Genomic DNA, 13,309 nt, shown 5'->3' on the forward strand with positions numbered 1-13,309 from the left:
GCGTTGTCATCGTTTTGCCGAGGTAGGCCGTCATTTTAAATAAGATTTTTTTCTGAACTGACTTGCCTAGTTAAATAAAGGTTAAATAAAAACACATCCAGGCACAACTGTCTTCACCGGTGTAACAAATGAAACACAAATATTTTGGACATTCCTTGCGAATACCTTTTGGGCTGTTGTTGCATTGCATACGCCATCACAACAGCTGTTCCTCACTTGGCTGTCATCCGGAAAATTCCTTCTTGGATCAGATGATAATGTGTGAAAATATCACGGCGTAACTAATCAGCTGGACACCAAACACGCATCCAACAAGTATTATGCATAATTATTAAAGAACCACGTTACTCATAGTATCGATTTAGGTTTTATGTATCAAGGTAAGGTGACTTTTTTGGTTAGAAATATTTGATTTCTTAATTGCATTTATTATTTGGATTTGTGTGCGCATAAAAACGGTTTTCACCATGTAATATAAGGAGACACAATATGTTACATAGCTAAAATGTATTTCTGAGTGTCACGTTCGTTATAAAGATCGGACCAAGGCGCAGCGTGGTATGCGTACATTCTTATTTATTAAAAGAATGAACACTGACCAAACTAACAAACCGAAACATGACGCTATACAAACGAGTGCTGACAGGCAACTACACATAGACAAGATCCCACAAACACCAAGGGGAAATGGCTACCTAAATATGATCCCCAATCAGAGACAACGATAAACAGCTGTCTCTGATTGGGAACCATATCAGGCCAACATAGAATTACAAAAACCCCTAGACCTAGAAAACCCTAGACATAAAAAAGAAACCTAGACAATACAAAAATCCTAGACAATTCAAAACTAGCATACCCACCCTAGTCACACCCTGACCTAACCAAAATATAAAGAAAACAGAGATATCTCAGGTCAGGGCGTGACACTGAGCTCTATACCAAAAACTGTCCGACAGCTAGATACAGGATTCTTATAGGGTTCAAGTTCAATGTCTATTTTAACTGATTAATGCTTAATATATTACACAACGACAACTTACATTGCCATAAATGCATGGACAGAATTTGTTTATGCCACACGATTTTAGACAAATCTGTCAAGACACCAACCATGATAAAGTGTTAAACACAGGTTTTACATCAACTTGTACATTTGATTGAATATAGCTATGATCCCCCTTACATCTTAGTTTAATGACATAAAGAAAATGGCAGATTACTATCAATGACATATCAACAGATGCAACAAGTTGTCCAGTGTAGGAAATCACTGGCACCCTAGTTCACAGAAAGACTCACATACACAAAAATATTTGCAGACAGTCATCTTACAACCAGATCCACAGCAGAACACAACCATGCCAACAAAAGCTTGGAGTCAAAACAAGAGCAACAAAAGTTACATGTCGTTGGTATTGAAATACATCTGGATGCATATAGCAATTATAGGATATTATGACTGTATTAAAAGAGTAGATTCAAATGTCTCTAAAAGTACACCAATATCATATATTATGTCTACGTAAAGACATAAAGGTCAGCAAAAAAACATGGAAATGCCCTTGAGAGGGAAAAATGCTGGGCTATCTGTTCGCCCAATATGACTTTCTGTTTCTGGTAATGAGTAATGCTTTCTGACCACTTCTCAGCCGTTTGTAGCGTACCTACGCCCCCCTTTCCCGGGCCTGTCACTTTTTCCAGCAAGAAGAACTTGCTACGACATTGCCCTTCCACAATTAGCTCTCTCAGAGAGAGAGTGTGTGCGTGTGTGTGTTGCTCGTGCGTGTGTGTGTGTATGTAGGGGAATACCAATGTTATCAGACACTCCCTTCACAGAAAAAGATTTACCTCTCAGCACTTCCTTTTTTAAATTGTTTTTAGTGCAAACCAAACCAAAGAGTTCCCAACGAGGCTGTGAACACCAGATAAGCACTTCCCTTTCGCAGGGGGTGAATTTCTGGGGGGAGGAGGGGTGTTGTTGTTTTTTCCTGTGGGTGTTACTGTACGGTTGGCGCCCAATCAAACCTGTTAAACTTGGGAGTCTACAAACTAGATCTCCATAATTAATTGAGTCAATATATGGATGACAGATGTCAATGTATTTTATTGTGTCTGTTGGTACTAAACATTAATAAATGCTCATTTTAGGTCATGTTATTTCAACAACCACAGGTTAACAGACAATGACAGTGACATCCCTACTGATGGATGCATAACTACTATATGCATTTACACTATGTAGCATTTATGAATATATTACACATAGTTCATGAATATGTTATGCGTTTCCAGTCAAAAAAAAGCATAACGTTTCCAGTCAATCCTTTTCCTCTTCAGCACCTGGCACTGAAAACTCATGATCCAACATACACTCTCACCTCCTGCAACTCTCATGCAATCTATGAATAGAACTGCATTTTCCATTGCTGTTGACTCCTGTGGTGCCGCTTGAAACACGCAAGCAGACTATGTGTGTGGAGAGGTGATGCCTAAGTGTTGGTCATCATTGCACACTGATTGCAACCCGTTACGGCATGATAGCAGTCAGTCCCGCTCTGCTCCATCTGTTGCAATGGAGACACTGTTATTGCCTGGCATTGCATTTGACGGTGTACACTACAGTATGTACACGGCCCTGTCTGGGCAGTTGTGTCATCCCTAAGAGCTTATACACACACACACACACACACACACACACACACACACACACACACACACACACACACACACACACACACACACACACACACACACACACACACACACACACACACACACACACACACACACACACACACAAGCCTTAGCCGTGGCGCTCTGAGGTCAGAAGAAGGGCTCTAACACGGAGATGTGAAGAAAAATCATTACTGAGTGAAAAAGTTCACCTCAAGGTACAGTGATCAGACTGACAATTATAAAGTTGCCTGGTGTGTAGTACTGGTCTAAACAATGTTTCTCTCTTTCTCTTCCACTTTTTCCTCACTTTCTTTGCTTCCCATTCTCTCCCTCTCAGTCAGTCTCCTTTACTCACTTTCTGTGCCTCTACGTCTTTCTCAACCTGTGGCTTGTCTGTTTCTGTTTCTTTTTACTTTCTCTCTCTCTCTCTCTGCTCTCTCCTTTCTACCGGTCAATCATGCTCCTTGCCAATTTCTTAGCCCATCTAGTCTCTCACTCACTTTTCTATTATGTCCCTAGCTACTTCTCATTCACACACTGTCTGACTCAATACCTGTCAATCTCTTGGTTTCTCTTTCACTTCTTATCAATGCTCGTCTTCCCTTTGAATCTTTCTCCTCTTCTTTACTCTTCCTCCCTTAACCTTTTCTCTCAACCTTTCTTTATATCTACCTCTTGGTTTTTGTCTTCTCCACTCTTCCTCTCTCTCCCTCGGTCTCTCTATTTCTTCCTCTCTCTCGCTCACCCCCTCATGTGTTTCTGCCTGCCACTGTTCAGCAGGTGTCAGGTCTTGCACAACCTCCCCTGTGTGCTGTGTTGTCAGTCTGTGTAGCTGTGCAGTCAGTGGAGCAGGAGCAGTATTTGCATGGCATTACCTCAATCCCGCTCCTCTGACACGTATCACATTCCTAGAAGAGGCTTGACTTTCAGCCACAGAGACAGATTCACTAGCTCGTACCTGAAAGTGAAGGGGGCCCAGCTTACGCAATGGCCCAGGGGATTGCTCAACCTCTCCCTCACCGCCAACAGGAACTGTGTCGACACACCAGGAGCGAAAACAAAAGTCAGCGCAAAGAAATCACTATAGTAACTATCAACACATGCTACCAGCAATTACATATTCAAAAATGTGGCCCTCCTCCTCTCTTCCCAAAACAAATCGTTGAGAGAGGTTGCTGCACTCCCAGATTAGCCCGAGGCATGTTACTGTAGTTAATTAAATACAGGTTTCACTGTCTGTGCTCATTTGTGGTGCATCTGTATGGAACATCTGAGTGTGTGGTGTGAGAAATACTCATCATCACCATCATCATCTAGCCTCGTACAACCATCCTGATCTCACAGAATTTATGAGGCTAATTATAATCTCAGACAAGCAAAGATTTCAGGAGAGTCACACTGAGTTATAAGAATACACCACATGACAGTGGTCTGAGGCAGAGGCCACCTTGAGGACACCCAAACCCATCTGATCCTACTCTGTTGTTAGAAGTATGACATTAACACAGTTACACACTGCCTCTTTGTTTAAACCCAGAAGTTCAGTGGAACTATGTTGAGACTGAGGTAATAGGAAGGTTGCTTTTTCCTCATAGCATGCTCTTTGAAATAGGGATGTTCCACAGAATTGATTCCTACCGCCGATTGCAAAAACGTCTACTTAATTTATCAGGAAGAAGGCAGGCTCATATTATCACAGGCTTTAACTCGTGACAGAAACCCTACCTTTCAGAATCCTACTTCTCCAGAGTTCTCACAAGACTCTGTGTCGTTTTCATTAAGTGCATGTGATTATGTCTGAATTGCATCATGCAGCGCTGTACACACTCTCCCCAGTGGGAGTTCGCAAGAAAAATAAAAACTATTTAAAGTTATTTTTATTCAACTGTCAAAAGCGAACAATGCCTGCAATTTGAACCAAACAGAGTGCCGATGGTAGAGGAAGATTATTTTGACCCTGGTGTATGACCCTCTATTGAATTGTCATGCCGACATGCGGCATTACAGAGTGTTTCATCAGAGTTCCAATCCCAAGCCTGCGTGCACTGAAATGGCTGCCACTACCCTAGCAGTCATCTGGGCAAGGGGAGTTAGGTGTTGTATTAGGAATGTGGGTGATATAAGCCTGAAGTAATAAGAAGAATGGGGTTGGGGTTATAAGTGAATTCCTGTATAAATCTGCAGATTTACAGTTAATTCAGAAAGTATTCAGACCCCTTGACTTTTTCCACATTTTGATACGTTACAGCCTTATTCTAAAATGTATTAAATAAATGTTTTTTTTCTCATCAATCTACACACAATATACTATAATGATGAACTGAAAACAGGTTTTTTGAACATTTTGCAAATTTATAAAAAATACAAAACACAAACACCCGATTTACATAAGTATTCAGACCCTTTGCTATGAGACTCGAAATTGAGCTCAGGTGCATCTTGTTTCCGTTGATCATCCTTGAGATGTTTCTACAACTTGATTGGAGTCCACCTGTGGTAAATTTAATTGATTGGACATGATTTAGAATGGCACACACCTGTCTATATAAGGTCCCACAGTTGACAGTGCATTTCGGAGCAAAAACCAAGCCATGAAGTCAAAGGAGTTGTCCGTAGCACTCCGAGACAGGATTGTGTCGAGGCACAGATCTGAGGAAGGGTACCTAAAAATGTCTGCAGTGTTGAAGGTCCCCAAGAACACAGTGGCCTCCATCATTCTTAAATGGAAGAAGTTTGGAGCCATCAAGAATCTCCCTAGAGATGGACTCCTGGCCAAACTGAGCATTCAGGGGTGAAGGGTCTTGGTCAGGGAACTTGATGGTCACTCTGACAGAGCTCCAGAGTTCCTCTGTGGAGATGAGAGAACATTCCAGAAGGACAACCATCTATGCAGCACTCCACCAACTAGGCCTTTATGGTAGAGTGGCCAGATGGAAGGCACTCCTCAGTAAAATATATGACAGCCCGCTTGGAGTTTGCCAAAAGGCACCTAAAGACTCTCAGACCATGAGAAACAAGATTCTCTGGTCTAATGAAACCAGACTTGCACTTTCTGGCCTGAATGTCAAGCTTTTTGTATTCTGTGATTGCCTGTAGACTCTGCCACATAGGTCTCGTGTCTGAGCCGTCTCAATTGCGATTGAGATTTAATTCTTCTGCCTGAATACCAAGCGTCACATCTGGAGGAAACCTGGCAACATCCCTACGGTGAAGCATGTTGGTGGCCGCATCATGCTGTGGGGATGTTTTTCAGCGGCAGAGACTGTGAGACTACTCCGGATCGAGGTAAAGATGAACGGAGCAAAGTACAAAGAAGTACAAAGAAATCCTTGCTCCATAGTGCTCAGGACCTCAGACTGGGGCGAAGGTTCACATTCCAACAGGACAATGACCCTAAGCACACAGCCAAGACAACGCAGGAGTGGCTTCGGGACAAGTCTCTAAATAGCCTTGAGTGGCCCAGCCAGAGCCCAGCTTGAACCCGATCGAACATCTCTGGAGAGACCTGAAAATAGTTTGTACAGTGACGCTCCCCATCCAACCTGACAGAGTTTGAGAGGATCTGCAGAGACGAATGGGAAAAACTCCACAAATACAGGTGTGTCAAGCTTGTAGCATCATACCCAAGAAGACTCGAGGCTGTAATCGCTGCCAAAGTTGCTTCAACAAAGTACTGACTACTTAAGTAAATGTGATATTTCAGTTTTTTATCTTTAATAAACTTGCTAAATTTACATTGAAAAAAAAAACATTTTTGCTTTGTCACTATGGGGTATTGTGTGTAGATTGATGAGGAAAAAAATACTATTTAATCAATTGTAGAATAAGTTTGTAACTTAAAATGTGGGGGGGTCTGAAAACTTTACGAATGCACCGTATATGAGAACTACAGTACAGTGCTATTGCTATTTTATGAACTGTAATCTCGGAAGTATTTCGTAACCTATTCATACCACTGCATTAATTAGTATCTAGTGCATATCAAATCCCCTCTATCAATCCATATTTCATTCTTGACTGGGTATGAATACTGTACAACCACGCTGACTAGTCCTCATTAAAGTTGCACACAGGATGAACTTCAGTTCCAGGACATTTCTCATGTACCCACCCAGCTATGCAAACGACGTGTCCACTTCCCTTTCCTTCCTGGTGTGCGTCTCGGGTGCATGGGGACGACAGGGAGACGGATGCTGTGGTGGCTGAGGGGAAAGCACTAGTACAAAGGAGGATATGAGGAAATCAATCAAAGCTCAGATAAAGCACAGACAGTCCCATCAGTTTCTTGCTCCTAGCAGGATGAAGCTCCCAACACTGAGATGAGTTGGCAACTGCTGATAAGAGTTATTTTCTAATGAACGGCAGTATTATTTTATCTACATTTGAATGACCTTGTCATGAGAGATATCAAATGGTATTTTCGCCGGTCTCAATGTGCTAGACTCATCAGTCTGTCAAATGTGTCAAGGTGCTAGTCAAGTCAAGTGCTTTTCGACATGGATTTCACAACCCTCTTACATGCAGTTCTGGGGTCTGTTCTACCCGCAGCTGCATGGTCTAGGGGGTCTGGTTACTCACAGGAGTCATATGAGTGGGGAGCGGAAACGCTGGCTAAACCACAGACCTCAGCCACACCACTTCACTACAGTAGTTTCACTCTTTCCTGCTGGAATGGGCCTTGTTGTTGCCAATGGACCTGTGTGGGACTTTGATGGGGGCTGAGATGGGAAATCCTCTCAGAGAATCCAATGGGAAGTGTCCCAGATAATTGCATCCTGATTCCTGACTACTGTCCCAGCCCTGTCTCCAGGGTCCTTAGTGAAATCCCTTGATCACAGAGAACTATTTTAGACTCCAAAACTTCAAAAAGCTGTCTGGTGGAGAATCAATAACATGGAACCCCTTTACATCTATATATAGCTACCCACTGTCTTAGTTCATCAGAATGACAGAGATCAGTTCAGTCACAATAGTCCTCTCTCTCCTAAATACAGCTTGGAAAGCAACTAAGATGTTACCTGTTAGTAACACATGTATAAGGGTGTGATAGAGAGGAGCCAGCAGAGAGCAAGATACCAGGTGTAAAATGATCAGTAAAACTACAGAACAATCTACTTTAAGGCAACATTCTTATTGGGGAATCCCACAGGTTGTGACACGCCAAGTCAGTGAGAAAACACAGAAACAGTCACTATGGAGTCAACACCAAACCCTACTACCCACACTAGAGACCGTATAATCTGTACCACAGTCACAGAAAGACTGAGTCATTTATACCTTTGACAGCTGAACACATCTGTGAACTCAATAGCTCACTACTAGCCACTCAATATACAGTAGACTCTTCCAAATCAAACAGAAGGAAACCCCAGGTTAAGACCATTGAATCTGATTTTGATTGATGTCTATGTGGTGGACGTCTGTCAATTGTGTCAAGGTGCTTGTCAAGCCAAGTGTCTCTGTATAGCCTTTCCTACTTTTGCTTTAGCTTTCGACATGGATTGATTGCACATCCCTCACCCAATAAATAGATATTTTGGGAAATATAGTCTGACAAAACAAGCCTAAAAGGTGATACTGTGAGGAAGTTAAAGTTAGTGAGAGAGAGCAAATAACACTCTGTTTTGATGATCAGACCTTCATTTTGGATGGGAAAACAGAGTTTAACAATAAGCCAAGGAGAACCCTGCTGTTTTGGTCCATATGTATGTGTTAAGTGTAGCCAGACCAGACCAGGCTGTGCTCTGTCTCTGGGCATAGCCTGGTGCTAATGGCAGACCACCGTTGAGTCAGAGCACTTGGCCTCTGATTTCATCACATTTTGTTATGAAAGGCATGTGATTCAGAGAGAAAACGCAGCTGACTCGAAAAGGCCACTTTTGTGGCTGGGTGTGGAAATGCATTTGAAATGTCAATCTCAATATAGAGATAGATCCGTTGCACCAGCTAGCAGCGATGGAACGAGATGAAACACAGTGGCTTGGAGGCCTTTAAAAATCAGGCCTCCAAGGGGGTCCTAGTCAGGAGTCATGCACTATGTAGTGAATAGGGTGCCAGCCCTAGTGGTTTACATCTAGCTTGGACTGAAGGCTACAGTGAGCCATGGCAACACTCGGCAACACATACAGCATTACTCTTTACAAATGTATAAATCCTTTTCCTCATTTATTTTCCTTTTTACATGGTAATTCCGCATTGGACACAAAATGAAGCATTTGGTTGACCCAAATCCTGCCTTGTACTGTACCAGTGAAAATCCCATGTTAATGTAGTGTTCTGTTGAAAATAGGAAATTGCTGATGTGTCATGTGTAAATCTCTTGTGTATTTGTTAGTGATTTGCCGTAATGGTAGAGACACACATACTGTAGACTATAGGGAAGAGAATGGACTCATTGTGTGTGGCCTTGTCAGCAAAAAACAAAATACATTTCTCAGTATTTCACTGCATGCTCAACACAGGGTCTTAGTTATTCATTCTCTTTTGACCTGGGCATCCACTGGCTCTGTTCATGTAGACTCCTCGGCTTCTATGCCAGGTCGGTATGATTTTACTTAGCCCACATTATGATTTCATTAGAGTCATAAGGCTCTCGTGAGATTGTATTGGTTGCCCTCGGCTACCGGCTCTGTTCGCTTGTGAAAGGTCATTTCGGTTTCAGAGGCCCCATTCTATGTTTACACAAGACTCGAAGATATGTGTTTTGCATGACTCACATAAACACAAAGGCAGAAGTTCATTGTGGAGACAGGCTTTTTTATTGTTTTGATAGAAAAGGGCACAAAACAGCTGAACTAACGTTAGGGAGGGGATCAAAGATAGATTGTCTGCACCTTTCCATTGGCTAACGTTAGGCAATAGCCTACAGCAGGAGAATGAACTGGTTCAAACAGCTGTTCAATGTTCATAGATTTTTTTTTCTTAATTTACCAAAATGTACCAAAATAAGTTCCAATAGAAGAAAGTCTGTGTTAATTTGTCATTATTATTAACCGGAAAATATCCAGCCAACCCCCCCCCCCCAAAAAAACTTGCCAACTGCTTGGAGACTTTCGGTTTCCTTCATGGTCATCACTTCCGAATAATTATTGCATCGTTAGGGACGTGACTTATAATTGTGAAATCTTTCACAAGAACTGCTTAACTCAGCATTTTCCGATTTGTTTCTGTGTTAAGTTATGCCACACATTTCATCTGAAATAAACAAATAAGGGGAATGAACAGGGAAGTCCCTAATAGGTTATTGGGTGTCATGCTATGCTATCAATGTGAACGATTGAGTTGAACTTTTCTCCCCCTCAAGTCTATAATCATACACCACTTAAATTAGCATTCCCATCTTTCCTCCCAATCATTTCTTAAATATTTCATCATGTAGTACACACTCTATGGAGTGCATTCACAATCATTTAAAAGCTAGATTCCTTAGTTGCTAAATCCATTTGTGGACTTATAAATGAATGATATATAGTGGGGTCCGAAAATGTCAACCATGATAAAGATGTGCAATAATGACTGTATAAAATAACTCATTTAAATAATGTGTTACAGTGCCTAGTGAAAGTCTACACACCTATTTGAGTATTCACATTTTGCTGCCTCAAAATTTAATCTAAAAAGGGAACAAATTATATTACTTTTCTACAGATCTACACAACCTACAACCTGCTTATAGAAATGTTCCTTATTAATCCAAAAATAAACAAAGATGTCTTGATTGCATGTCTTCACACCCCAGAGTTGGAAGCACATTTGGCAGCCATTACAGCTGTGATCATTTAGAAAAAAATATTATACAAACTTTTCACAACTCTTAGGGCAATATATGTCCATTGTTTTTGTCACAATTGCTCAGGTTTAGGTACATTTAGTTTGGAATCATTGATGGACAGCAATACTCAAACCTTGTCTCTGATTTTCAAGCTAATTTAAGTCAGGACTGAGACTAGACCACTCAGGAACATGCAACACCTCTTGGAAAGTCATTCAGGTGTGTATTTGGCCTAAAAATGTGTGTAATTTTCAGAAGACTGAGGAGGCTGGTGCTTCCACCAAGTCTTTACTTACCTGATCCTCCATATTTCATTCGGAGTAAAAAGCACGCATTCACCATCACATGTACTTGAAATGTTATTGTGAAATAAATGTATATGATAGATATTTATTAATGCTATTGAAATTGTGAAATTATTCCAATGCATCGAGTACCATTTACCTTTTTGATTAAATTGAGCACATTGATAGATATTAAGTCAACTTTGAATAAGACCGTAATTGAAACTGTACAGCCTACGGACTTTGTTTGATATCATTCTTCATTGGAGACTATCTGTGCTGGTGGACATCTGCAAATTGGTGCTGGCAGGCTTAAATAATAAATGAATGTCAAGTTGTTGTTATTTTTGTTTGCTGTCACAGTTTATTATGAGGTGTAAAAAATTACCCCCCAAAATGTGTAACTAGTACTTAAAGTAGTTTTCTGGCTGGATACTTTTTTACTCTCACAGTACTCGAGTAGTTTCTTTGGATAGCTACTTTTAATTTTACTTCAGTAAATTACAATCTAAGTAACAGTACTTTTACTTAAGTACAGATTTTCAGTACTCTACCCACCTCTGGTTAACTTTTTCAAAAATAACAGGTCAAGAGAAACATGACCACAGTATATAATTGATTGTGGATTAGCCAGAGGCGGCAGTGCCCTTAAACATTCCTCCATTCCAACCACACAGAAGCATTCAATTCGGTCAATACACAGAACATCTACTATACTGAACAAAAATATAAATGCAACACGCAACAATTTCAAAGATTTTACTGCGTTACATTTCATATAAGGAAAGCAGTCAATTGAAACACATTGATTAGGCCCTAATCTATGGATTTCACATGACTGGGAATACAGATATGCATCTGTTGGTTACAAATACCTAAAAATAAAAAAAAGTAGGGTCGTGGATCAGAAAACCAGTCAGTTTCTGGTGTGACCACCATTTGCCTCATGAAGCACAATACATTTCCTTTGCATAGAGTTGATCAGGCTGTTAATTGTGGCCTGTAGAATGTTGTCACACTAATTTGCTGGATATTGGCGGGAACTGGAACATGCTGTCGTACATGTAAAATCAGGGCATCCCAAACATGCTCAATTGGTGACTTGTCTGATCAGTATGTAGGCCATGGAAGAACTGGGACATTTTCAGCTTCCAGGAATTGTGTACAGATCCTTGCGACATGGGGCCGTGCATTATCATGCTGAAACATGAGGTGATGGCGGCGGATGAATGGCACGACAATGGGCTTCAGGATCTCGTCACGGTATCTCTGTGCATTCAAATTGTCATCAATAAAATGCAATTGTCTTCATTGTCCGTAGAAATGCCTGCCCATACCATAACCCCACCATGGGGCACTCTGTTCATAACATTGACATTAGCAAACCGCTCACCCACACGACACCATACAAGTTGTCTGCGGTTGTGAGGCTGGTTGTACGTACTGCCAAAATCTCTGAAATTATGTTGGAGGCAGTTTATGGTAGATAAATGAACATTAAATGATATGGCAACAGCTCTGAAGGACATTCCTGCAGTCAGCATGCCAGATGCAAGCTCCCTCAAAACCTGAGACTAGAGGTCGACCGATTATGATTTTTCAATGCCAATACCGATTATTGGAGAACCAAAAAAAAAACCTGATACCGATTAAATCGGACAATTTTTATTTATTTATTTGTAATAATGACAATTACAACAATACTGAATGAACACTTATTTTAACTTAATATAATACATCAATAAAATCAATTTAGCCTCATGTAAATAATGAAACATGTTCAATTTGGTTTAAGTAATGCTCCTCCCTGGGCTCGAACGAGCAACACAACGACAACAGCCGCCATCGAAGAAACGTTACCCATGCAGAGCAAGGGGAACAACTACTAGAAGGCTCAGAGCGAGTAACATTTGAAACGCTATTAGCGCGTGCTAACTAGCTAGCCATTTCACTTCGGCTATACCAGCCTCATCTCGGGAGTTGATAGACTTGAAGTCATAAACAGCGCAATGCTTGACGCACAAGGAAGAGCTGCTGGCAAAACGCACGAAAGTGCTGTTTGAATGAATGTTTACGCACCTGCTTCTGCCTACCACCGCTCAGTCAGATACTTAGATACTTGTATGCTTGTATGCTCAGTCAGATTATATGCAACGCAGGACACGCTAGATAATATCTAGTAATATCATCAACCATGTGTAGTTAACTAGTGATTATGATTGATTGTTTTTTACAAGATAAGTTTAATGCTAGCTAGCAACTTACCTTGGCTTACTGCATTCGCGTAACAGGCTGTCTCCTTGTGGAGTGCAACGAGAGAGAGGCAGGTCGTTATTGCGTTGGACTAGTTAACTGTAAGGTTGCAAGATTGGATCCCCCGAGCTGACAAGGTGAAAATCTGTCGTTCTGCCCCTGAACGAGGCAGTTAACCGTCAGTAAGCCGTCATTGAAAATAAGAATGTGTTCTTAACTGACTTGCCTAGTTAAATAAAGGTATTTAAAAATATATATATTTTTAAATCGGCAAACCGGAGCCGAAAAAATACTGATTTCCGATTGTTATGAAAACTTGAAA

General features: G+C 41.1%; 1 long non-coding RNA gene across 1 annotated transcript; it reads right to left on the reverse strand.

Annotated features, from left to right (window-relative positions):
• Positions 1-523: 523 nt before the first annotated feature.
• LOC124004243 lies at positions 524-13,045 on the reverse strand. Its single transcript, XR_006833322.1, has 4 exons — positions 13,000-13,045; positions 6,791-6,895; positions 3,638-3,711; positions 524-2,567 (listed from the first exon to the last, which is right to left on the reverse strand). It is a non-coding gene; the product is annotated as an uncharacterized LOC124004243 (long non-coding RNA).
• Between the last annotated feature and the right edge of the window lie 264 nt (positions 13,046-13,309).

This window comes from Oncorhynchus gorbuscha, linkage group LG18 (genome assembly GCF_021184085.1).
Source record: "Oncorhynchus gorbuscha isolate QuinsamMale2020 ecotype Even-year linkage group LG18, OgorEven_v1.0, whole genome shotgun sequence".
Classification (NCBI taxonomy): domain Eukaryota; kingdom Metazoa; phylum Chordata; class Actinopteri; order Salmoniformes; family Salmonidae; genus Oncorhynchus; species Oncorhynchus gorbuscha.